General features: G+C 43.0%; 1 long non-coding RNA gene across 5 annotated transcripts; it reads left to right on the plus strand.

The window, feature by feature from the left end:
- Positions 1 to 479: 479 nt before the first annotated feature.
- On the plus strand, positions 480 to 19,312 carry LOC103158829. 5 transcript variants are annotated; one of them, XR_004771779.1, is made up of 5 exons: positions 480 to 638; positions 5,523 to 5,645; positions 11,515 to 11,598; positions 18,116 to 18,302; positions 19,050 to 19,312. It is a non-coding gene; the product is annotated as an uncharacterized LOC103158829 (long non-coding RNA). The 5 variants fall into 5 exon arrangements; XR_003480498.2 differs by having other exon boundaries at positions 632 to 759; XR_004771777.1 differs by having other exon boundaries at positions 5,523 to 11,598.
- The last annotated feature ends 5,755 nt before the right edge of the window (positions 19,313 to 25,067 follow it).

Consider the following 25,067-nt stretch of genomic DNA (forward strand, 5'->3'; position numbering starts at 1 on the left):
CATAGGGAATAAGAGCAAACCTAGTTTCCCTGGACACGAGTTCAAACGTATATTTCAAAATGATATTTCATGGGGATACAAAAAGAACTATATTATTATTCAAAAAAATCTTTCGTACCACAAAATTAAAAGATTTTATAACCTTGTCTCCCCCCACCCCATCTTTCCCCAAGGAAGAAATTGTAAAGGCTGGTCCTTGAAAAAAATAATATAGTAAAATCTAGCTTTATTCCCCTAATCTCTTACTGACACTGCAGCTGGCCGTGATCTATTTAGCATAACACAAAAATAATGCATTCACACCAAACAGATTCAAAACTCTTTAAAATAGTGAAAGCTATTTACTTGATTGATTAAGTTAAAGTGTTTACATAAAAGTGTCATATTTTGACATCAGTCATACAACACCACATCTGGTACTTCTAATTAAATTGTGTGAAAAAAAAAACTACATTTTTTATTCAGTCACAACAATATGGCTAAGGGGAAGAACGAACGTATTCGTCATGCCTGGAGCCTGGGATCTGCAGTTGTGGTATGCGGTGGCTAAAATCCCCAGATTTGGATTCTGCAAAGTTTTCATAGCCTCCAACACGTGTTTTGTCTGAACAAAGGCTAAGCAACGGAGCCCCACCTCTGTGAGTCAACCGTTATTATTTTTCTTATTCTGATTTAAACCTCTCCAAGCGCCCTGAGTAAAGTACAACGTAATGAGGGTTAGAATAAACTTGTTTTAAGGAATTGGTGTTCAGGGCCCAGGTAAGGCGCTTTGTTTTGTTAAACTTTGATTTTGCAGATTAGGGAATAAACTGCAGGAACGTTAGTGGGGAGTGAGGGAGTGAGATCCTATTATTCACTCAGAACAGGAACCCATTTGTATCTTCGTGGAAGCTGGGAGTTCATACCTATCTTACAAATGGAGCACTTGATTTAAAGCACTGGGTTCCCCCCCCCCTTTCAAAATTAAGATGAAGTATTTTACGTACAGTGAAATAAAGGAGAAAATGGCTCTGCTTGCTGAGGCAAACTCACTTCGCTTTTAATATAGACAAATAATCCTTCAAAATTCTCTTTTTATTTTTTTAAGTTAAATTATGTCCACCCCATGTGCAGATTCAATTTACCCACTAAGTACATAGTCAGCCTCCCCTCTCAGGGAACCATCCATTTACCTAAGAAGGTGGAGGGGGCGGCTGCTGTATTTTCTTAAAGAAATTCCTAGCATTTTCCCCCCTCCCCCCTTTTGCCTGAAAGACTACGCTGAGAAATACTGTCCAGCAGTAAAAGGAAAATGGGTTCGAGCTTCAAAATCAGAAACTTTGGGTAGTAAAACGTAAGTTATAAAGTTGATGGTGAAGGCAAAATAAACGGGGGTCTTTTAAATGGGCTAAGTGTCAGCCAGGAGAAGCGACGACTTCCTGTAGAGTCAGCCAACCCCCACCTTCCCGCTTGGCAAATGCTGCCTGCAAAAGGCTCTTAAGCAAAAGGGCTACACTGCTCCATGATGGCTCTGCATCCTAGCATGTATGTGGGATGTACACTTATTTACCATGTACTATGTTCAACTTAAGGTAAGTAAACGTGAAGGCAGCAACCATGAAGTACAGAGGGCATGGTTTTCTGTAATTGCAAAGGAGACTTAGGTAGCGCTGTGTGCGGCGTTTGATTTAAAATGTTAAAATATTAACAGAAGTTTTCTATAGCAGAGTGTTCCTATCACAGTGAAATGACTCATAAGAATGCTAAATTCAAACCAGATGGGCACAAACATTAACCAAAAAAAAAAAAAAGTCATATATTTAGGGGTCAGCATGGGTCTTCATAAAAATGAATGTCTTGTCTGGGTTAGCGAGGATTGAACTTGCAGAAGTAAAGAAGGAAAATGAGGGAAAATATTAGCGATTTTCTTTTAATTAGACAGGCCACCGTCTGCCGCAGGAGCTAAGGTTTACAAAACTTTAGATTGCCGTTTTAATTCATAAAAGATGGCTGTGACCATCCGAAGACTTCAGATGCATTTGGACGGGTGGCTGTGCAGCCAGAGACATGGTCCCTAACAGTCAGCAAAAATCTTCTTGCTTCCCACCAAGAAGTAACCCTCATTGAAGATTTGTGTGGTATAGAGACTTCCAGCCCGCACTCCTGGCAGGGTGCCAGCTTTTACTCCTCTTTCAACAGACCACAGAGGAAAATTCCCATTGCTGGGTCAGACACCCTACCAAACTCTGGTCTCTTGTTTAATATATATATTATATATATATATATATATATATATATATTTCCTCTCATTTCTCCTTTTTTGTTTGCTGCTCTGAGCTTTTTACCATTTGCAGATTGTCTGGGGCATGTGCTGTGTTTAAATGTGTACATACCCTACAAGAAGAAAAATATGTGGTCTCAGAATTAATATTGTTTTTGACTTATAGGGAAATTCCAGTTGTGTTTAACTTGGACTGTGGGATCCAGGAGCTTTACAGAGAGGAGAAACGAATGTGTTTTGAACAGAAATGTGAATCGGGAGTTCCCTACTGTTTTGTTGCTGGGACCCTGGTCAACACAAGGAGAAATGACAAGCACATAATTTAGGCTGGCAGCCATAACGCTCAGCCTGTGAGCCTGTCAGCTCTTACTAGGGATGACAGACCTCCCAGGAACAAGAAGGTACTTCAGGAAATGGTATTTCTGATTCAGTAGGTGGCCTCTCCTCTCTGGGTCCCTGTGAATAGATGCCCGGCGTGGTGTTAGGGCCACCACGCTGCCCTGTGCTGTTTACCTTTCCGAAGAAACCCAAAACCACAGACCTAACCATTTGTGGTCACCAGAGATCTTATGGCAGACTTTCTAAGGGCAGTTGTGTTAACTCCAGAATCCTGGCCCGAGTCCAACTAAAGTAATTACATTCTGCTCCCATCAAGCTCCCCCTGCAGTTTCCATTGAATCTGATAGTCTGGACCCTCCATCTAGCAGCCTGGCCGGCATGGTGGTGGTTTGCATTCCACAGAGGAGAGGCAGCCTGTAAGTCAGCGCTGGAAGAAATGAACGCTCCATTCTCACCAGGCTGTGGCAAGTTGGAATTAGTTCCTGTTCATGCAAGCCTTGGGGGAATCTCTACTTTTGGGTATGCTCACAATGAAAGCTACAGGGAAGACGTCAGCCCTAGGGAGCCATCTCTGTGTATGGTGGGTGCTTTAACTAAAACAAGTATAAATCCTGGGACAGCAAAGTAGAGTCCTCCCACCCTCTGACTGGAAATACCGTATGTGGGACAAGGTTGGTCCAGGAGGTGACTGAAAAGGCACCTAATCTAAGTTGAGCAAAGCTCAGAGACCTGAGGAAGGAAAAGTATCTGGAAATGATGTCATATGAGGGGTGGGTAAAGGGACTTGAGATGTTTTATCTAAAAAGAAAGAAAGGGAAGGGAGGAAGGAGCAAAGGAAGAGAAAAAAAGCAAGAAGGGAGGGAGGCTAGGGGTTTAAAAAAGTTCAAAGAAACAGAAGGAAAGAATGGGAGGGAGAAAGTCAGGAAAGAGGAGTGGGGAGCAAGGGGAGGAGAGAAAGAGAAGAAACTGAGGCAGCAGGAGAGAAGCTGGCTAGAGATGGGGAGAGAGAAGAAACGAGAGGAGAAGGGAAGTTGGAGAGGGAAGGAAGGCTAGCTGAAATTAGAACACAGATACACAGGACCCGGGGTGGGGGTGGGGGTGGGGGTCACAAAGGGGCAGAGGAGGGCCTACCCTCCCAGCTGCAGCCTGCAGTGTCTTCCTCACCACCTCAGTGCATCAGTGCAACTCTCAGTCACATGCCCAGACTCCTCAACTCACATCCATCAGCAGGTGAAATCCATCCCACCACCAGCTCACTCAGGACTTACTACCCATGGCACTAATTAATACCCATGTCACTGGCTGTCAATGGATACCTTGTGGGCTCTGAATGCCATAGCTCATCAATCTGTCTCTAATATTAACCAGAGCAGAAACCATGACATTTCTCCATGTATTTGATAGTGCTAAGCAAAGCTGACTCAATTCTTCATCCAAGATCTTTTCAACAGCTGCTTATTAAGAGCCTCAGATACAACTGGGCAGTTGTGGTGCACACCTTTATCTCAATACTCAGCAGGCAGAGGCAGGTGGATCTCTTTGAGTTAGAAGCTAGCCTGGTCCAGGACAGCCAAGACTACATCGTAAGACTATGTCTCAAAATGTACCCCCCCAAAAAAAATGAGACAAACCTTCCTTCAAAGATGACCTCCAAATACACTCCATAAAGTGTGTCTTAGTTAGGGTTTCTATTGCTGGGAAGAGACATCATGACCACAGCAACTCTTATAAAGGAAAACATTGAATTGGGGCTGACTTACAGTTCAGAGGTTTAGTCCATAATTGTCATGGTAGAAAACATGGCATGCGGGCAGACATGGTGCTGGAGAAAGAGTTGAGAGTTCTTAAATGTTGACCCACAGGCAAGTAACATACTTCCTTCAACACCATCATAACTCCTCCAACAAGGCCACACCTCCCTATAGGCCAAGCATTCAAACACACAAGTCTGTGGAGCCATAACTATTTAAACCACCACAGTGTAAATCAATTTCTTTTGATGATTTGTTATTTTTATGAGTACAAATATTTTGCCTGAATGTGTCTATGTGTACCATGTGCATGTTGTACCCATGAAGACCAGGAGAGGGCATTGGCTGCCCTGGAGCTGTCATTACAAATAGCTGTGAGCTGCCATGTGGGCGGTGAGAATTGAAGACCCATCATCCTCTGTAAGAGCAGCCAATGCTCTTAACTTGTTGAGCCATCCCGTCCCTTCAGCCCAAAATATAGTTTATTTTTTATCCAAATGTTTGGGACAAGAAGTGCTTCAGTTTTCGTAATTTTTTTCAGACCTTGAAACATCTGTGTATGCATCTGAGATACGTTGGGGATGGGTCCCAAGTCTAAATACAACATTCCTTTGCTTCTTATGTACCCTATGCATAGCTTGAGGGTAATTATATGTAATATTTCAGTATCTTTGTGCACAACAAAGGTTATGTACGTAGAACCATCAGATGGAGGGGGGAAATTCAGCGATCAAAAAGTTTTGGCTTGAAAGAAACCCATTTATAATACAGATTAAGAAACAACACGAGACTTCAATCTTTCAGTCTTTCTATTGAAAAGAAAACAGTTCCATGTGTGTTGTGTTTGGGGGGAAGGGTAGCAGTATCGGGCAATTTAAAGAAGACTAAGTCTTTCCCTATGAGAAACATCCCATTTACAAGGGCACGGTGTTTTGAAGGGGTAAAAGAGGAATTACACATCCATGATTAAATTCCTGGGTTGTTGAATCAAGCTTTATTGATCCAGTGGAATTCAAGGCTTTTTAGAAAAAACAACAGCTGACCCAGCCAACCGTGAGAGCCAAAGATTGCCAATTAGTAACTAATCATAAGGACTCAGAAGGGAGGTAAAAAGAATCAAGGTATTTTAGCTCATGGTTGATGTTTTTATGAATATATGGTATCACCTGCAGTATGCTGGGCAACACGAAGAGGGCATCCTAGAGACGGATAAGAAGTAAATGGCTTTATCAACAAGGCAATACCCTACCAGAACATGAAGACTGGTCTCCTCAGTTCCTCGGCTGTACAGCTGTGTAAGATTTCAAAATTCTTTCTCCTCATCATGTTCACATCTGAGCATCAAGCTATGTGGCCTGTTCTCCCTGTCCCAACCCCAAGTCAAATCACGGAATGGTGGAAGGGACTGGAGAGCTGTCATATCACACCAGTCAAATATTTCTCTTATCATAGACAGTGTTTTTAAAGCAGTTCGTAAACACAGGCACTTTGTACAAGGGAAGTTACACTTTATGAACTATAAATGGGTTTTAAAGTGGCTTGCTCTCAGGCTGCTTTTCATTAAGATGCACATCAACTTGAATTTGTCTACTGCTAATTAAAATGATTATTGAGGCCTTTTTTTTAAGTTTCAGTTTTGGGGACATTTCGGATTTCAGATTGTCCTGATGGTGGACGCTAAACCTGTGCTCGGACTAAAGAAAGTAACCCACTAAAGCAAAAGATGTGTGAGAGATTTTAATGCTGCTGGATGTAATTTGGGGATTCTGTAGATACATGTACTTGCCACCAAGCCTGAGGGATTCAGCTCCATAACCAGAAGGCACATGGTAAGAGGAGAGCAGTGACTTCCACAAGTTGTCCTCTGACCTACACATGCATGCAATGACAAGAACAAGAGCCCCATCACCATGCTAAATAAACAAACAAATTAATGAGTGAGTACAATTTTTGTAGGCCACAGTGTCTGAGGGGGTGATTTCAAAGAAAGGAGCATATCCCAAGAATAAAGGCCTGAGAAATAGGAAACCTGGAGGAGTTTCCTAGAAGTACCGATAGGTCTTCAGATACAGGATAGAGTTTGGAGGCAACCAGGAGGCAATAGGAAAGCACCCCTGGAAATACTGCCAGAGGGCTCTGAGAAGTCACTACTGAACTCAGTATGTCACGGTTGGCCATTCAGATTATGGTTGATTTCAGAGTGATAGCCGTGGCAGAAGATTTAGGGGGCTGATCCAGCATGGCTGTGCTGGACGGATTGTGGCACTAAAAGGTAGGGTCTTCCAGGTCAGTGCAACTGTGGTTTGACAAGTAGTATGTTATGAGGCAAAGATAGGGGGACCCTATCCTGACATTGTAGCTGATGTCATATGATGCCACCATACTGATTTTCTGTGAGTGGCATGGCTCATTCTCACTGCTTTCCCCTGCATCTGTCCCTACTGCCACCACAGTTGTCCAGCTGTGGGGAGGGGTTTTGAGGATAAGTTACAGAGACGTGGAGGAAAGCCCTCCCTCTCAGCTTTGGCCCACAGTGTCCTTTCTGTAAAACCTTGTGCTGTGTCAGTGTAACTCCTACCCATTTACCAAGCCTCAGCTCAAATCTATCACCAGATGAAACTTATTCCGTTATGAACCCCACCAAACCTTGAAAACTATAGCCCTTTATCTCTCTGCCCCTATAGCCCTTAGCAGAAAACTCAAGACTAATAGCTGAGGGGCTGTAGCCAAGTTGAAATGGGGTGTGTCCTGAGGGGAGGGCCTGGGTTTCAGTTCATTTGTTAGGGTAGCTACAAAGTGGTGGGAATGTTCATATGTTCTTTCTTCGATGGGAGACCCCAGGACCATTTCCTGAGGGAATGTGATAAGAAAGGAATATAATTCACAGGCTCTTAGAGACCACCATAGTCTAAGAATAGAATGGCTACTGCTTGGGGAGAAATACCAGTATTTCTACTTAATGCTTCTCTTGGGCCTTGAAATGTTCCTATTGCAAACAGTGTGGTTTATGCATCCAGGAGAAAACAAATTCCTCTCTAGTGAAGTTAAAGAAACACTGCCTTCAGCTATGAACATTTTGCAAGTCTTGTGGCTTTTACACTTCACTTCCAACCCTGAAGAAGAAGAAAAATTGAACAGAATACTTTTTTAAAAAATCAATGAATGAATCGAACAGGTTTTTCTACCTTTTAGGAGTAGAGGTCATAAGCTACAATGTGTTCCCACTTGGCAAACTGCCATTTATAAGTTCCAGAGCTATGCAACCTCTTTTGCTGAGACTGTAGATAGTCCAAAGATGCGCTCTAGGGCAGAGGTTCTAAACCTTCCTAATGCTGCCACCCTCTAATACAGTTCCTCATGCTGTGGTGACCCCCAACCATAAAATCATTTCGTTGCTACTTCATAACTGCAATTTTGCTACTGTTATGAATCATATTGTAAATATCTGATATGCAGGATATCTGATAGGTGACTGCTGTGAAAGGGTTGCTTGACTCCCAAAAGGGTCATGGCCCACAGATTGAGAAGCTCTACTCTAGATGCTTTGTTGAGATGAGAGAACGTGGTGGCATAGAGACAGGGTGTTTTCAGGAGCAGATAGGACCAGGAATGTGATGGGGTTGTCCTTCTGTGTATAAGTTTCTCTTATTGGTTGATGAATAAAACACTATGAGGCTAGTAGCCAGGCAGGAAAGATAGGTGGGGCTACCAGAGGAAAATTCTGGGAAATGTAGGCAGACAGGAGTCACGATGTGAGAACAGGAAGGTGGAGTGCCAACCCTTCTCTGGTAAGATAAAACCATGTGGAAATAGTTAGATTAATAGAAAATGGATTAATGATTAATACTGAGTTAGCCAATAAGAAACCCTAGTCAACAATTTCATAATTAATATAAGTCTTTGTGTGTTTATTTGGCGCTCGCAAGGGTGGTGGGACCCTGCCAGGACAAAGAACCTTCCATTACAGGAGTGAAATAATGCAGAGTTAGGATGTGTCTTATCCCAACATCCAAGTACGACCAAAATAAGCCCCATTACTGGGAATTGGCATGCGATAGAAGGTTCTTTCATTCTAACACCTTTACTTTACAAAGAAGAAAGATGAAAGGTAATTTTTCCTAGCTTGGTTATGAGAAACAAATCTGTTGGGTATGGCTTTTTAAAGATAAAGGGTGTCCCATGGGCCTATGTTTCAATGCCTGGTCTCTGAGTTTTGAAGCCTTTAAGAAGTACGGCATGCCTGGCAGAAGTGGGTCACTGGGGGACGAGTCTTTTAAAGGCTATGCCTGGTTCTGGCCCTGTTATAGCATCATGCCAGTGGCACAGTCATCCTCAGAGGATGGATTTCCCTCCTGGCCACAATAGACTGAGGAGATCTTCCTAAAATCATGAACCAGAATAAACCTTTCATGCCTTAAATTGCTTCTGTTAGGTATTTCAGTCACTGTGAGACAAAAGTAACTGATGCAAAAAATTGGAAGCAGAGATAAGGGATTGTTGCCTCAAGAGACCAGGATGTGTGGCTCTGAAGCCTTTAGCAGTGATCTGTGGGAGAAATGCAGAAGAGATTAAAGATATGGGCTAGAAGAGCCCTAAAATGCTTTAAGCTTACTTAATGGTTAGTTTTGCTAACAGTGAGAAAGATCAGAAAGTTGATAAAAATGCCATAGTAAAGACTGTGCTCTTGAGATTATAAATGGAACAACTCCATGAAATTACAAATGGAATTGGGAGAGGCCTGTATACTACATTCTGCCAAAAACTGTGCATACATTTTGTCCTTGCCTTAAAATTTTGGGTGATGCTGCATTCAAAAGTAATGAACAAATTTCTTTGGTAGAGGACACATACATTTAGGCTGTGGCATGGTTATTGGCAGCTGCTTTTAACTAGATTTTCAGTAAGGGCTCAACACAACTGGTGGAATATAAAGATATGAGAAATATGCAGGTTGGTGAGAAAATTACTTCAAACATGGTTCAGTTTGCAGATCAAAAGAAAAAAGTTCTGATACAGTGGCTATCATTATTGAAGACACTGACCCCATTAAAGTGATGCTGTACTTTAGCCCTGGAGCAACAGGGAAAGTCCCTTCAAGAGTGAAAATCCTCCCATTGAAGACAACAGTGTATAAATAGCCAGACACTTGAAAGACTTTCATTTAAAAGGAAATACCTAAAAAGAGCTGATAGGTGTGTTCTATTTGACAGGGCCACTTAGAGAAGTACTTTCCCATATTATCTGGGCAGATACTCAGGGGTCACTGTAGTCATGGCCAAGAATGACTGGCTACTTTTCAAGCTGGCACAATGACTTGTCCATATAGAGTTGGTTTTACAGGTGTCAGAATACAAGAGGAATGGGGTTATGAGTGCTTACACTAAGATTCATTCATTTATTTTTTCAGAAAGGCTAGGTCAGACAGTGTGTAGCCAGGTCAAATCATTTGCAGTGAGCTTGTGTTGGCTAGTTTTATGTCAAACTGACACAAGCTAATGCCGTTTTGGAAGCAGGACCCTCACATGAAAAAAAATACTCCCACCAGGCTGGACTGTGGGGTAAGCCTCTGGTTCAATTTCCTGATTGATGGTTGATGTCAGTAGGCAGTGCCATCCCTGGGCTGGTGGATATGGGTGCTGTAAGAAGGCAGACTAAACAAGCCAGGGGAAGCAAGCCAGTAAGCAGCACCATGACCTCCAGATCCTGCCTCCAGGTCCCTGCCCTGCTTGAGTTCCTGTCCTGATTTCCCTCAGTGATGGACTGTTATCTGGAAGTGTGAGCAAAAATAAACTTTCCCCCCCCATGTTGCTTTTGGTCATGGTGTTTAAAAGAAATTCAAAGATAGAAATTCTGAGTGGGCTATCTATGAAGCTTGAGGGTAAAGCCCATGTTCTGGGGGAGAAAGACCATAGGATATTGGATGAGACATCTGTAAAAAAAAGTTCCAGGCAGTGAGTTCTCAGGAGAGAGATGTATGCTGCAGGGGCATAACTATGGGGACAGAACTGTCAGACCTGCTGGAGTTCCCATGACATGCCCCACATGCTGAGCATCAAGTTACTGGATTCGATGTTTGCTCTGGGATTTCAGACTTGCTTTGGTTTAATCTTCTGCTGTCTCTTACAGCTCCTTTGGGAACCGAATGTTTACTCTGTGCCTTGTGTGTTGGCAGTATGTAACTTGTTTTTGTGTTTTATAGGGGCTCACAGTTAAGAAATTGCCTTGAGTCTCAGCAGAGTCTTTGGCCCATAGCACAATGTTGCTACTGTCTAGAACACGGGGAACTCTTGAAGTTGGATTCAATGCACTTTGCATTACGAGATGATCACGAGCTTTTTGTGGTCTGGGGCAGTGTTTTATGGTTCGAAACAGAGCAGCTACCCACAGGCTTACTTATGAACACTTGGTTTCAGCTTGCAATGCTGTTTTTGAAGGCTTTGGAGCTTTTAGGAGGTAATGCCCAAATGAGAGATGTGAATCACTAGGAGCCAATTTTTAAAGATTAGACCAACCCCTTGTTCTAGCACTGTAGTCTTCCTCTCAGTCTACCATCGTGACAAGTGCTGCCACATTCTCCCACCTACCATCATGGTGTTTTTCCTGGTATGTTAAGCCTTTGAAACCATGAGCCAAAATGAACCTTTCCCCTTACCTGTTTCTTTCATGTATGCAAATGTATGCAAAATGCAAAAGTAACTAATTCATAGTGACATGCTAGTTACAAGTCCATAGTCTTGAAGGCTGGATCTTTGAGCATGTGTTCTGTTCATTTGCTAGCAAAAAATTCTAATGCAGGAGGGATCATTGTACAGAAATTCATTCTTTTCTTGGGTCCTTGAACAAGCAAACACGTCCAATGACTACAAACGGAGGCCAGTGTAGGACCCTTGTACCAGCTGTTTGCCGTATCCCAGGCTACGAGCATCCCCACAAACAGTCACCTTTAGAAACCATGAAGGTGGCTTCCAACTTGTTTTCCTAAGCCTGGGTGTTTCTGTGTATGTGGATTTTAATATGTAAATTTTAATTTACATACCAGTGGTCCATGGTTTCCATGGGGAGGAGCTCACAACCTAAGCTATGTTTGCTCTTTACATGGATTATCATCAGCCAGTCATTGCTGTTCATCTCCTTAATCTCTTCCCTCGTCTCTTCCATTCTCAGCATCTCTAAACCATTCTTCACAAATCGTGTACCGGGATAAGGGAAGGGTGGACAGAAGGAAGTGACTCAAGCCCATGTTCTCTGGTGAGTCCAAAGCTTTTCCTTTCATTTCTTTGGCCACACCTGCAATATGTTCCCCAGTTTAGCATGGAGGTACAATACCCCATTTTGAAATCAGCTAGCCTATACCCTCTGGTAATTTTTAAAATGAAATTCAGTACAGAAAAGCTTTGTTGAGACTTGGGAGTTCTTCTTGACATAACTGCCATGGGATCAGGAGTAAGAAATGCAGGAATCTTCAAGGCAGTAGAAACTGTAGCTAATGAAAAGATAAGCAGTTCACCATATATCAATACAACTCTATCGCCCCAGAGACAGGCTTATAACAGATTAGACACTATCAAACTTGCAATTTAGCCACAAAATTGATACCTGAAATAAACAAAGGTTTAGGAATGCTTACCACATTAACCAGAAATATGATCCTATCATTAAGGTAATTTCTATAAGAAGGCACGGCAGGGGGGAGGACGGGATGAATTTTATTGTGAAGCTGCATGTATTGATGCCAAGTGAGAGCAATACAAAAGTTCAAGTGAAGTTGAAACAGTTCTCCGAGTTTTCCTTGTTTCCCACAAATAAAGATGTGAGCACAAACATGATGTCTGCTTACCTTCATAGACCTGGTATTAATGATATAAAAGAAAACCAAATTACTTCAAGACCTCACTATGCTAATATATAGTAATGGGACAGTCCTGGTGTCATTTATTCCTAAGTAGTATACTTGGCCATTTTTGGTTTCAGTGAGAGACCCTGACTCAAGGGAATAAGCAAGGTAGTGATAAAGCAAGACACCTGGTGCCTTCCTTCCTCTGGCCTCTGCCTGTGTGCATGGGTGTGCATACCAGCACACACTCAAATGTACATAAACCACACATTTGCTCATCACACTCATAAACACACATACACACACACACACGCACACTCACACGCACAGGCACAGGCACAGGCATGCCCCTGGTAACCTACTTTCTTCAAGCTACCTTCCTGTTCCCATCACCGCTCAATAATGCCATCAGATTATGAATACACTGAAGCCCTCAGGATTCAATTGCTTGCTGCTATGGAACACAGCCCTCTGGGCACAGATGCCATTGCCATTTAAATCAGAGCAGCTGTGACAACCTGCATGCTCAGGATTGTTGATGTTCCCTTGTAGAAGACTTGGGTAAGGAAGATTCTCAAACCGTCACTCATTCCCAACCACTCCTTCCTACGCTTTGGGAATCACTGCAGCTCCTGAAAGCAACCCGTCACCCGCGCCATACAAGCAAGCCCAATAAACTCATTGGTTCACCAAACTAGACTGAGGTGGGGAATGTAACTTTGATCTGTCATGAGTGTCCTGTTTAGGGAGAGCACACATTCATTTGTGCCTGCTTGTGAGGAGTTCACACACTTGCCACAGGCCCCTCCCCCAGTCAGTTGGCAAGTTTTTGCACATGAACCATCAGGGAAACATTTCAAGTTCAAACCGTAACAACAATTCTTTCTCTTCATGAGGGGAAAATGAAATGGATTAAAAAAAGAAAGAAAGAAAAAGAAAAAACCTTAAAACCTGTGGTCTTGGGAACCAGAGAGATGGCCGAGCCATTGAAAATTGAGCATACATACTGCTCTTGCAGACGACTGGTGCTCTGTTCCTAATGCCTATGCCAGGAAGTTTACAATCACCTGTAACTCAGCTCCCCGGGGGAACTAATGCTGCTGGCCTCATTAAGAACCTTCAATCACACACACACACACACACACACACACACACACACACACACACACAGAGAGAGAGAGAGAGAGAGAGAGAGAGAGACAGAGACAAGTGAAGACAGAGTTTCTGTCCTGCCTAGTCCCATAGCCTTTTAGCCCCAAATAAACACATAGAGGCTTATATTAATCATAAACTGTTTGGCCGATGGCTCATGCTTCTTATTTGTCTAGCTCTCTCTTAATTATTGACCCATTTCTATTAATCTATGTATCCCCACTTTGTCTTGTCTTGCCAGTGATGTCCTGCCCTCTTGCTCCCTAGGCAGCTACATGGCATTTTCCTGGAGGCTGCTTTCTGCCTCCCTCTTCCAAGCATTCTCCTAGCCTGGTAGCCCCATCTATACTTCCTGCCTGGCTACTGTCCAATCAGCATTTATTCATCAACCAATAAGAGAAACATATATTCACAGCACACAGAAGGACATCCCCATCAGACAAGTAAAAGTAAATTTAAAATTTTTAAATTGTGTCTACTAAGTAAGTTTGGGCAATTATAGCCACAAAAAGTAGTAAATACCCCATACATCAGTTGAGATAAATATCAATAAATCCTGGGTTTAAATAGAATGTTGTATCCAGGCTGGAAGTATAGCTCAAGTGAGAGTGTTGGCCTAGCCTATGTCAGGTCCTGTTATTGAGTGACAAAGCTTTTCCTGGGGAGACATTCCACACACATCTACTCACTCCATTGAGGGAACCCTTGACAGATCAAAGTATGGATATCACCAAAGTCCAACTTGATGAACCAATGAGTCTTATTGTGGTTACTTACAAAAGTGTGGATGAGGGATTACTTAGAGGAGCAGGAATGACTCAAAGACAGCTGCTTCACCCCAGCCCACCCCAGCATGGGTGACAGCTCACAAAAATGGGGAACCTAAAGCACAAAGTATAGCCTACTGGCAGCTCAACAGGTTGGACAGCATCCTTTCCAAGTGACTCTGGTCTGAGCCCTCCCAGACTACTCCACTCGAGTTGGTTTCTGGCAGAGAGGGGCCTACTGAACCTGGTCAGTTTTAGGCCCTTCCTGAAGCTATTTTGAGTGAGCAGTTCACCTTCCTGCTTCCCCAGCTTCCAACAGGATGGAATGTTTCAATCTTGGAGGAACCTGTTACACAACACCTGGAACTGATTGGATAATCAGCACCCAAAACAAAATTGGAGAGTGGTTTCAATTTCCCCTAAAATATTTGAGCTGTTGTTGTTTAACAGTCTGTACCCTTAACAGAAAGATAATGATGTCATCCCTTCCAGCCCCGCCCCCGACGAAATTCACAGGTCCAACAGATAAAGAAACTGCAGTTTTCTGTCTTTAGTGAATACTATATCAGAATGCACCACCACAGTGTAAAGAGGGACTTGTGATTCCTGCATGAGTGGCTCATGCCTGCCGTAAGTCCTCTTATACCTCTGCCTTTGCAATATGCCTGCCCCTGCTGTGCTTGGATGAGAATGAGTTCTACAAGTCTATGGCTCTTGTGCCATCTGCCCAAAGCCCTGTTGCCTCCAGGCATTTCAAGAGGGTGGCCTTCCATGGATCATATTAGCAGCTCTTTGTATAATCATTTCATTCAAGTGCAATGCAGGTTTAAATGAATCAAAACTACTAACAGTGTTGTAAAAGTAGATTTCAAGGGACCTCCATGAAAGAATTCCAGAAGCCCTCTTTGAAAAACAACTATGCTAAGAATAGTCATGGGCCATTGCTTTCCCGTTGATTGGTTGACACTGTCCTGAGTGGAAGTCTGAGTCTCCAGACACTTTGTTTGATCTTTGGCTGCCTGCATCACACACTGACCTTCAAAACACCTTTTTTATCAAATCAGCAAAACTTTGCCCATGTGTTTTAAAATCATATTAGTCTTCAACAAAAGAACACTATTTCTCCCAAACTCTGTAAGTTTGTCGTTTGGAATCAAGATTTTCCTGACCTAAGATACTTGAGAAGGACAAAGTGCCCTGCCCCATTGATAGTTGTGAAGCCTGTGGCAGGCAGAGTTCTTCAGCCTAAGGAGCACCTATATCCCTTGGAAATCGATGCTAGAATGGGAAAGCGTGGTTAAGTAAGTCTCATAGGTGCCTTGCTTTACATAGTTAATAATCACTAGTCTAAACACGTAGTATTTCATTCTCTCAAAGAGCTAACATCCAGGGGCTGAGGGGAGCTTTCAACAGTTAAAGCAATTGCCACATAAGCAAGAGGACTGGAGTTCAGACCTCCAAAACCCATGTAAATGCTGGGTGAGCATGGCTGCCCGCCCCACTCCAAATCCAGTCTTAGGAGAGAGGGACAGGGAACCCTTGGAACTTTTAAAGCTGACTACATTTTATTTATTGTGTATGTGTTCCCATGTATGTGTGCATGGGTGCCCCTACATAACAATATCATGAGATGGCTCTTTCAGCCACTCTCCTGCTTATTTATTTATTTATTTATTTTTTTGAAGCAAGGTATCTTCCTGGACCTGGAGCTCTCAGGCTAGGCTGCCTGGCCATGAACTTCAGGAATCTGCCTGTCTTTGCCTCCCCTCCATCTCAGTGCTAGAACCACAGGCATACAACACTACACCTAGTTTTTTATGGGGTACTGGGTATCTGAACTCAGTTCCTCACGATTGCATAGCATGCACTTGGGTGGCTGAACCATCTCCCCAGCCCCTTATATTTTATTATTGACTACCACACACGAATTATGTGTATCCTGTGGGGCATGATGTGATACGTGTGTGTGTGTGTGTGTGTGTGTGTGTGTGTGTGTGTGTGTGTATAATTTCTGATTAAAATAAGCATAGTCAACACTCCCATCTTATCATTCTCTGTGTTTGAAACCTTGAGTTCTTCCCTATAATTCTTCATAAAATACCGTGTGGGTTATTATGCGCTCTAACCACTCTTTTGTGGTGTGAAATGGCAGTATTTAGTCTTTATATTTCCACTTGGGGACCATTATCCATCTTCCTGCTACCATGCCTCCCACAGTCTTCCCAACCTCCCTGTTTTACATTCTAATCAAGCGTCTGGGCCTGTTTCCTGGTACCAACTGCAGAGAAATCTCCCTGGAACAGGCCAGTTTTCCTAGCCAGAGACTCCCATCGCTGCTAACGGAGACCACGCAGACCACGGTTGCTCGTGAGCTGATCTCCCTGCAGCCCCAGGTTGTCACCCTCTCCCATTCCACTTCCGTTTCCCCAAGACAACTTGCCATCCAAATGGCTAAAATCTCTCCATACACTCCACACCAGCTCACCTACTCTGGACATTCCTAGGGTTCTTCTTCCTCCCCTTGGTTATCAATTTGCCTCAAAGAATAATCATGTTATTCATTTTTCTGCTAGGTCAGTACTAAGGATGAATGATTTAAAGACAGTACTTGTGATTAAGGAGAGATCACTAGTTCTGTTAGGCACTTCATACCAAGACAATACATAGGAGACTCTAGGTGGTCAAAGAGGTCAAGCTTCTTCAGAGGCTTGATGACAGGTCTTCCTTCTTACAGAACTGTCAGCAAGCAGGATTCTCACTAAGAAATGGACCCTCATCTCCTTCACAGGTCCTAGTCACCATACAGGGGCAGCCTGACCCTCAAGTCTTGAACGTTTCCAGTTTCCTTCCCTCCATATCCCCCTGGAACACCAGTGTGACTCATTAACATCCTTCTAATCACCAGACTGCAATTGTCTTTCTGTCTCAAATACAGTTTGGCCATTTGACCTGGGTGTCTGACTCTCGTGTCTGCCCATCAGGTTTTGATTACTCTGTACCATGTCCTATATGTTTACCTGGTAAGAGAATATCCACAAGGAGAGAGAAAGGCTGTGTTCAGACTTCCCACCCAGGCATTGGCTTTTTAATTAAAGGGAAGCTTCTCCTTCAGAGGCTGTCATATCTACCGAGGAGAGCTAACAGTCATTTTCTAGTCTAAAACATTTAGCCTTGAGGTTGGAAATCTGAGACAGACTATATTCTTAATATCGGACACTATATATCTTCTAATCTTGAATAAATGCTCCTGTACTTTTTGTGTATACTTCTACATAGAGAGGTAAATTTCAAATTCAAACCATACCTGGTTTGATGGCACAAGCCTCTAGTGCCAGGACTTATGGGACAGAGACAGGAAGATCACTGCAGATCTGAGATGAACCTGTTCTTCATGGCAAGCTGTAGACTAGCCGAGACCATGTATTCTCAAGAAAAGAAAACAAAACAAAATTTGCACCTTTTTTTTTAAATGCACACATAATGTATCCATCCCACAATGCTTACACTCCATTCTGTATGCCTGTGCTTCTCAGAGGAGTACGTAGATTAAGGAAACTGCTCTCTTGGGTTTTACTTAACAACGGAATGACTAAATCATACATGAAGAAAATGTTAGCTTCAATGAAAAATTGAAAATTCTGCCTGCAAATAATCCTGTAAAAGTTTACAGTCCGTCCTAACCATCAAGGATATTTTCCATAACTTTAGGGTCCGATAGTAAAAATATATCTACACACATCTGGGTGTTTCTAATCACAAAGCGCTGAAGTAAAATAAACATGCTTGTCCAAATACGGTTGCGTTTCGGTCAATGTTTTGCTTAATATTTTGAGAAGAGCTTTGTAAAGAGAAATTCTCTCAGCCTTGGATTTTATACAGATGCTCATGGCGCCATCTATTGGTCATTTGTCAAATGACTCCTGATGGAGAGACCTGGCATAGAAAATTTTGTTTTGGGCGGCTCCAGGGGTGGCCCAATTGAAAAATATGAGCCCATTTCTTTTCTACAAAGATACTGTTGTAGATGTTTCAGCTGACCAACCGTCTACGAGCAGAGATGGTTTCCATGACACAACTGTGCGTTAGTAACAACAGAAGCACCTAGACCTGCGGTTGCACACCTTCTGCTGTCTGGATGGGGGAATGAGGAAGCTGGATGGAACTAACTGCATCTTTGTGAACATCTCATCTAAAGATCAGTAAGTTCACAGCAGAGTGAATATAATGTGGAAAGAGGGGACAGGTGCCGGTGTCAAATTAGCACCTCTCTACAAAGACCAGAAGGAGTTTGCTGCAGCGGTGGGAGGTGTGCCTCATCACAGAATCTAAGTTCTTTCTTTCTTTCTTTCTTTCTTTCTTTCTTTCTTTCTTTCTTTCTTTCTTCCTTCCTTCTCTCTCTCTCTCTCTCTCTCTCTCTCTCTCTCTCTCTCCCTTCTTTCCTCTCTCCCTCCCTCCTTTCTTTCTTTCTTTCTTTCTTTCTTTCTTTCTCTCTTTCTTTCTACCTTTCTTTCCAAGTTCTTTCTTGTGGACCATTCCTGAAAGTCAAGTCCCAAGTCTTCTCCCCATTCAGCATATGCTCTTTTCACATCTTTTTAAACATTCATTTGCTTTCTCACAAGCAAAACTGGCCCCTTCCATTTACTGTTTACAGTTTTCTGTGTCTCAGGTACAAAACACCCTGTGGATGTTTTCCCAGACGCCTCTAACAGGCCCATTTGTCATCCTGCCCCAACCCTCATGGAGCTCCTCTGAGTTCCATGCTCCCGGGAGCCTGGACACTTTGCAGTGTAAGAATGTAAACCCCCTGTTGGCTGCAGAGGGCTTGTCTCAGAGCTACCCCAGCTGTTGTCTTTTCACACACGGGGGTCATCCACAAATCGTGAGGTGTACTGGAGGTCTCTGAGCAGAGCCTGCCTGATTGTGCTTCTGAAATCTCTTTTTTATAGGAGGAGGAGAAAAAGAAGAGGAAGAAGGAGGGGGGAGAGGAGGGGAAGGAGGAGGAGAAGAAGAAGAAAGACAAAGCTCTATGGGAAAACTATTTTCCCAGAACTATATTAAATTCCAAACCTGGTGTATATGTTGACATTAAAATCCAAATCCAAAATTGGGAGGGAGGTGAGGGTCTCTCTCTTGAACCAAATATTAACTTAGCCCCTTGTAAATACTATGGTTATCTGAGATATCTAAAATAAAAATGATTGTGTAAAGATGATGGTATCAATTGGATGTCAAAGATAATTCATACATTTTTACATCAAATACAGGACTCTGCATATGCTTAAAATACTCATATGACTTGTGAATGCAATAAGGTCAGATACTGATGGTTTCAACAGTAAGTTACTCCCTAGAGGTGAGCATGCAAAACATGGGAAGGACTTGGGTGTTTTCAAGAGCACATGGTATGAAGTCCTGGGCCCTGATAGAAATCTGAATCAACAGGTCCTAGGGCCTGCAATACGGCTCAAGTGGTACAGGCACTTGGTGTGCAAACCTGTTGACCCAGGTTTGATTCCCAGAACCAACATAAAAATGGAAGGAGAGAATTGACTCTATGAAGTTGTTCTTTGGTCTCTACATGAACGTCTTGTCCTGCCTGATCCCTGCTCTTGTACATATGTGTGTGGTGGAGGAGGTGATAAAACACCATGTACAAAAGCAACTCAGAGAGGAAAGGGTTACTTAGCTTATGCTTCTACAGCACTGTATATCATTGAAGTCAGGACAGGAACTCAAAACAGGGCAGCAACTTGAAGGTTGGAGCTGATGCAGAGTCCATGGAGGAATGCTGCTTACTGGCTTGCTCAGCCTGCTTTCTTATAACCTAGGACCACCAGCCCAGGGATGGCACCACAAACAATGAGCTGGGCCCTCCCTGATCAATAACTAAAAAAGTGGCCATAGATGCCTCTCAGATGACTTCAGCTTGTGGCAAGATGACAGAGAACTATTCAGGACACTATATTGTATGAAATTCTCAATTAATAAAATATTATATTTTTAAAAGATGGAAGCTTTTAAAAGACTAGTAATTAATTCAAATAGTAAAACTAATAATTTTTATAAGCATTGTTTTATTTAAGAAAAAAAAACACTTCCAGTGGTACAGAAGTGAGCTAAGAAAAAAATTGTTTGTCCTGGGAGATGGTTTAATACTAAAGACTGTCACAATTTATCTCAAGCCCATGTGAGATGGAGGGAGATGGAGAATCCACTGCTCAGAGTAAAACAGTTTGTTTTTTTACCTAAGATACCTGAGCTATAAAGGTAGTCTGTTAGAAAAAGGTTAAATTCCCAATGTCTAACCCTAAGCAAAGGGAAGTAAGACAAATTTGTGAATCACTAACCATGGAGAAGAGAATACAAGATAAAATGCTACCGTCTACAGCTTTGGCCTGTCAGGGCCCAAATCTAGCTGGTGTGACTTGTGTCTTTTCAAGCTGATATGTCAACAAAACAGAATGAGGGTTGAGATTTGCATCTTTTGAAGCCCCTCACCATGTTTCTCATGCTCCAAGTAAAGCAAACTGTTGTTAGCCCTGCTTTTGCAGGATGGAGCCCAGATTGCTCCACTAGAGACAGGGAGCTGACCCAAGAGAAATGCTTTTCTTGGGCCAGGACCTCAGTTGTAGTTGTAGTTGTAGTTGTAGTAGCTGGACACAGATGTTCTGCAGCCAAGAGAGAGAGAGCAAGACAATGAACCATTGGGCACTCACTTTCTTTCCCCCTGAGCGTTCATTGCTGGCTTTGGGGGAAATGCATGAGGTCCTCTGACTTTCCTTTGGCCACCCCTCCTGTTATACCTCAGGGCTCTGAATCTAAACAGTGAGGCATGGTGAAGTCACTGAAGAAATAAGGGAAGAGGCAGGAATCACGAGAGAGCAAAGAATATCCAGAGGAGAGAGACTTCGAGGAGAGGAGGAGACAGACAGGGGAGAGAACCAAGGGGGCAGAGAAAGTAAATGAAAGAGAGGAGGGAGGAAAGATGAGAACAGAACAAGAGGAAGAAAAAGAAAAAAGCAAGAGGGAAAGCAGAGGAGGCCTAGAAGAGAAGGGAAATGGGGGGTGGGGTTATGGAAGAGGAGAATCCTGGAGAGGTTGAGAATTGGAAATAAGAAAATCATTATCCGGCTATTTAGAAACTCATCTAAGCTTTTGGAGTCCAGATTCCAACAGCAACTAAACAACAGAAAGTCACAAAGTTTGACACTGCCGTGGAAGAAAGTCATAGAAACAAGACAAGGGAGCACTCCAGACTGATCTTTTGAAACAAAATGTTTGCTCAGCAAGCCTATGCCTTAAACTGCTGTCCTGCATTGGTCTTTGTGCTTGTAGTGGACGCGTGGTGTCAGGAAATGGCCTTCGTCTAGGAAGAATTCGGAAGCAATTGCTGTCGAGCATCCTCTGATGTCATTATTTGGCTTGAAGCGAATTCCCAGTGCAACTGACAGCTTCATAATCAAATACAAGTATCAAAAACAAAAGAGCAGTAATAACAAAAACCTAATCCCTCTGGTATTTAGAAGAGAATACAAGCTTGAACTCTAGGGTCAAGCTGCCTGGGGTGGGGGTACCTTGAACCCCTGGTTGTATGGCCCTGCAGAAGCATTTCTTCACTCCAGTTTCCTGGTCTGTAAATTGAAATTATGAGTACTCTGGGTAGTGTGTCGAGTAGAGTGCCTGGCACCCAAGCATCAATAGATAGTTTGCATGGTACTTACAGGATTAGGGGAGCATTAGTGCTACCCTAGCCATTTAAAGGAGCGGCCTGTCTATCTCATCTTCATAAGCTGTTCAATGGTGACATGCTCTTGTCATGAATGAAGGACAAGGGGCAGTAGGAGACTGGCTGACATCAGACAACTTCAAGCTTCTTTCTGAGACAGTCACTCAATGGAGTTTTCCCAGTATTGTTGATTTTTTTTTTTTGAGAACTAAATATTTAATTACCAGTCTCAGGAATGAGCAGCTGGACTTGGCTGCAGCCCCACTAAGTGCTGTTTCTTTCTAAATGAAAGTAGAACATTGAAATGAAAACCTGGCTTCTTGGCTTGCTCATGGGAAGACTGACTCGGAGCTTTTCCCATTAGAACAGCTTTCTGTCCATCTGAATGAGGTACTGCTCCCTCCATGACCACTCTGGTGGCTTTCATGTCACTTCAGAGTGCTCTTTTATTACAGGAAGTGGAGTAAATCAGTGGGGAGGCTGATTAGAATCCCTGTTAGAGCCAAGTGGATAGAAATCAGATTAAGGAATGTGAGTGTGTCTTTAAATCACTGCCCTTGACTGAACCAATTACACCTAAGTATACTTCTACTTCCTCTTTCAATTCACAGCAGTGAGCAGAGAGCCAGGAAAAGAGGCTCTCACACTGAGAGCAGTGAGCAGTAGGTATCAACTTGTTTCAAACAGGCACACACACACACACACACACACACACACACACACACACACAGGTTCTCTTTCACACACACACAGGTTCTCGTTCACACACACACAGGTTCTCTTACACACACACACACACACACACACACACACACACACACAGGTTCTCTCTCACACACACACAGGTTCTTTCTCACACACACTCTCTAACACATACACAGGTTCTCTTACAACACACACACACACACACACACACACACACACACACACACACACAGGTTTTCTGTCTCACACATACAGGCACACACACTGATTTCTCTCATACCCGCACAGGCACACACAAACACAGGTACACACATGCACATACACAGGATTTCTCACTCTCTCTCACACACACATGCACTGGCACACACACACATGCACAGGCACACACAATCACAGGCACATACACAGGATTTCTCACTCTCTCTCACACACACATGCACTGGCACACACATGCACACACACACATGAACAGGCACACACAATCACAGGCACATACACAGGATTTCTCTCTCTCTCTCTCTCTCTCTCTCTCTCTCTCTCTCTCTCTCTCACACACACACACACACACACACACACACACACACACACACACAGGTTTTCTGTCTCACACATACAGGCACACACACTGATTTCTCTCATACCCGCACAGGCACACACAAACACAGGTACACACATGCACATACACAGGATTTCTCACTCTCACACACACATGCACTGGCACACACACACATGCACAGGCACACACAATCACAGGCACATACACAGGATTTCTCACTCTCTCTCACACACACATGCACTGGCACACACATGCACACACACACATGAACAGGCACACACAATCACAGGCACATACACAGGATTTCTCTCTCTCTCTCTCTCTCTCTCTCTCACACACACACACACACACACACACACACACACACACACGCGCGCGCGCGCGCGCACGCACTGGCACACACAAACACAGGCACATACTCAGGATTTCTCACTCTCACACACATGCACAGGCACACACATACAGGCTTGCCCCCCTCCCCCCTCCCCCCTCCCCCTCAATACTGGCACACAATTGCATGCACAATTTTTTTCTCCAGGAAACGTGGCATTTTGCATTCCTAAAACCTCTCCAGATGTTCTTAGGTCTGATTTGCAATAGCAGTACAGTATTTGTGGTGAACTTTCTGAATGCCAGGCACTTGACTGGCAGCTTTGCATACACACTTCCATTTAATTTTCACAATAAGAGTGTGATGTAGATACTGTTGCCTTTTTTTTTAAGATGATAAAACTGAGGGTCAGAGAATAATGTCAGATATAATCGTTACTTTTGGGGTACTTCCATGTGCTAAGTGGTTTTACACAAGCGGCTTCATTTCATCTTTGCAATAGTTTTGTGGGGGTTGTTTGTCCTGGTTTCAGAGGTGATAAAAATATGCCTCATAATTATGACCAGTTTGCAATAGTTACCACTTTTTATACACTAATCATGCATCAGGCACCCTGTCATGATTTTTTTAATTTGACACATCATCTTTTGTAATTATTACAACCTCATGGATTAAATCTTATCCTCTACACTTTACAACTAAAAAAATGAGGGAGGGCACAGCAAGACAGACAACCTGGCCAACGTCATTCAAATAAGAAAAGACAGCCAAGGTTTTACCTAAAAATTCAATGATCACTAGTCTGAGCATAGTCTCCACCGGACACTGTACCTGCTTTCATTTCTTTTTAAATGTCTGCCTTTTTAAAAACAGTAGTATAAATGATATAATGACAAAACCCCCCAAATCTACAAGACATTGATTAAAAACCAATTTGAAAGTGGCTTCCAGCTGTTCAAATATAGTCAGCGTGACTACTCAAAGAAATATTAAGAGTGCCAGGTTCTAACCCATTGGATAAATAGCAATTCATGAGTCCACACGGATGTGAATGAACGAGAAGAAAAAAGTTGCTCCTTACAGTGAAAAGCCGGTCAATAAATACAGAAAGAATAACACTATTAGAAAGCCGACATTTGGCAATCTCTAGAGCAATAATTAACTCTGAGAAGTAACCTCAATGGAATCCAAAACCAATGGGAGAAATTGGAATAAGATTTTTATAGACTCAACATAACTACAAAGTATTTATTAATAACAAGTGGGGAAAGAATTTTTATAGGGGAGAGACCAGGCAGGCACCCCAGTCTTAATTCAAGAGGCTAAAGCAAACTCTCCAGTAACAGGACAGATAGACACCACAGGCCTGCTAACAAGATGGTGATGTAAAGAATGCAGCATCTGACCAGTGGTGGTGGCTCATGCCTTTAATCCCAGCACTCAGGAGGCAGACACTGGCAGATTTCTGTGAGTTTGAGGCCAGCCTGGCTACAAAGCGAGTTCCAGGACAGGCTCCAAAGCTACACAGAGAAACCCTGTCTCGAAAAGACAAACAAACAAAAAAATAATAATCCTGAGCTGGGTGTTGGCGGCGCATGACTTTAATCCTAGCACTCAGGAGGCAGAGGCAGGTGGATCTCTGTGAG

The sequence above is a fragment of the Cricetulus griseus genome, assembly GCF_003668045.3.
Source record: "Cricetulus griseus strain 17A/GY chromosome 1 unlocalized genomic scaffold, alternate assembly CriGri-PICRH-1.0 chr1_0, whole genome shotgun sequence".
Lineage (NCBI taxonomy): Eukaryota > Metazoa > Chordata > Mammalia > Rodentia > Cricetidae > Cricetulus > Cricetulus griseus.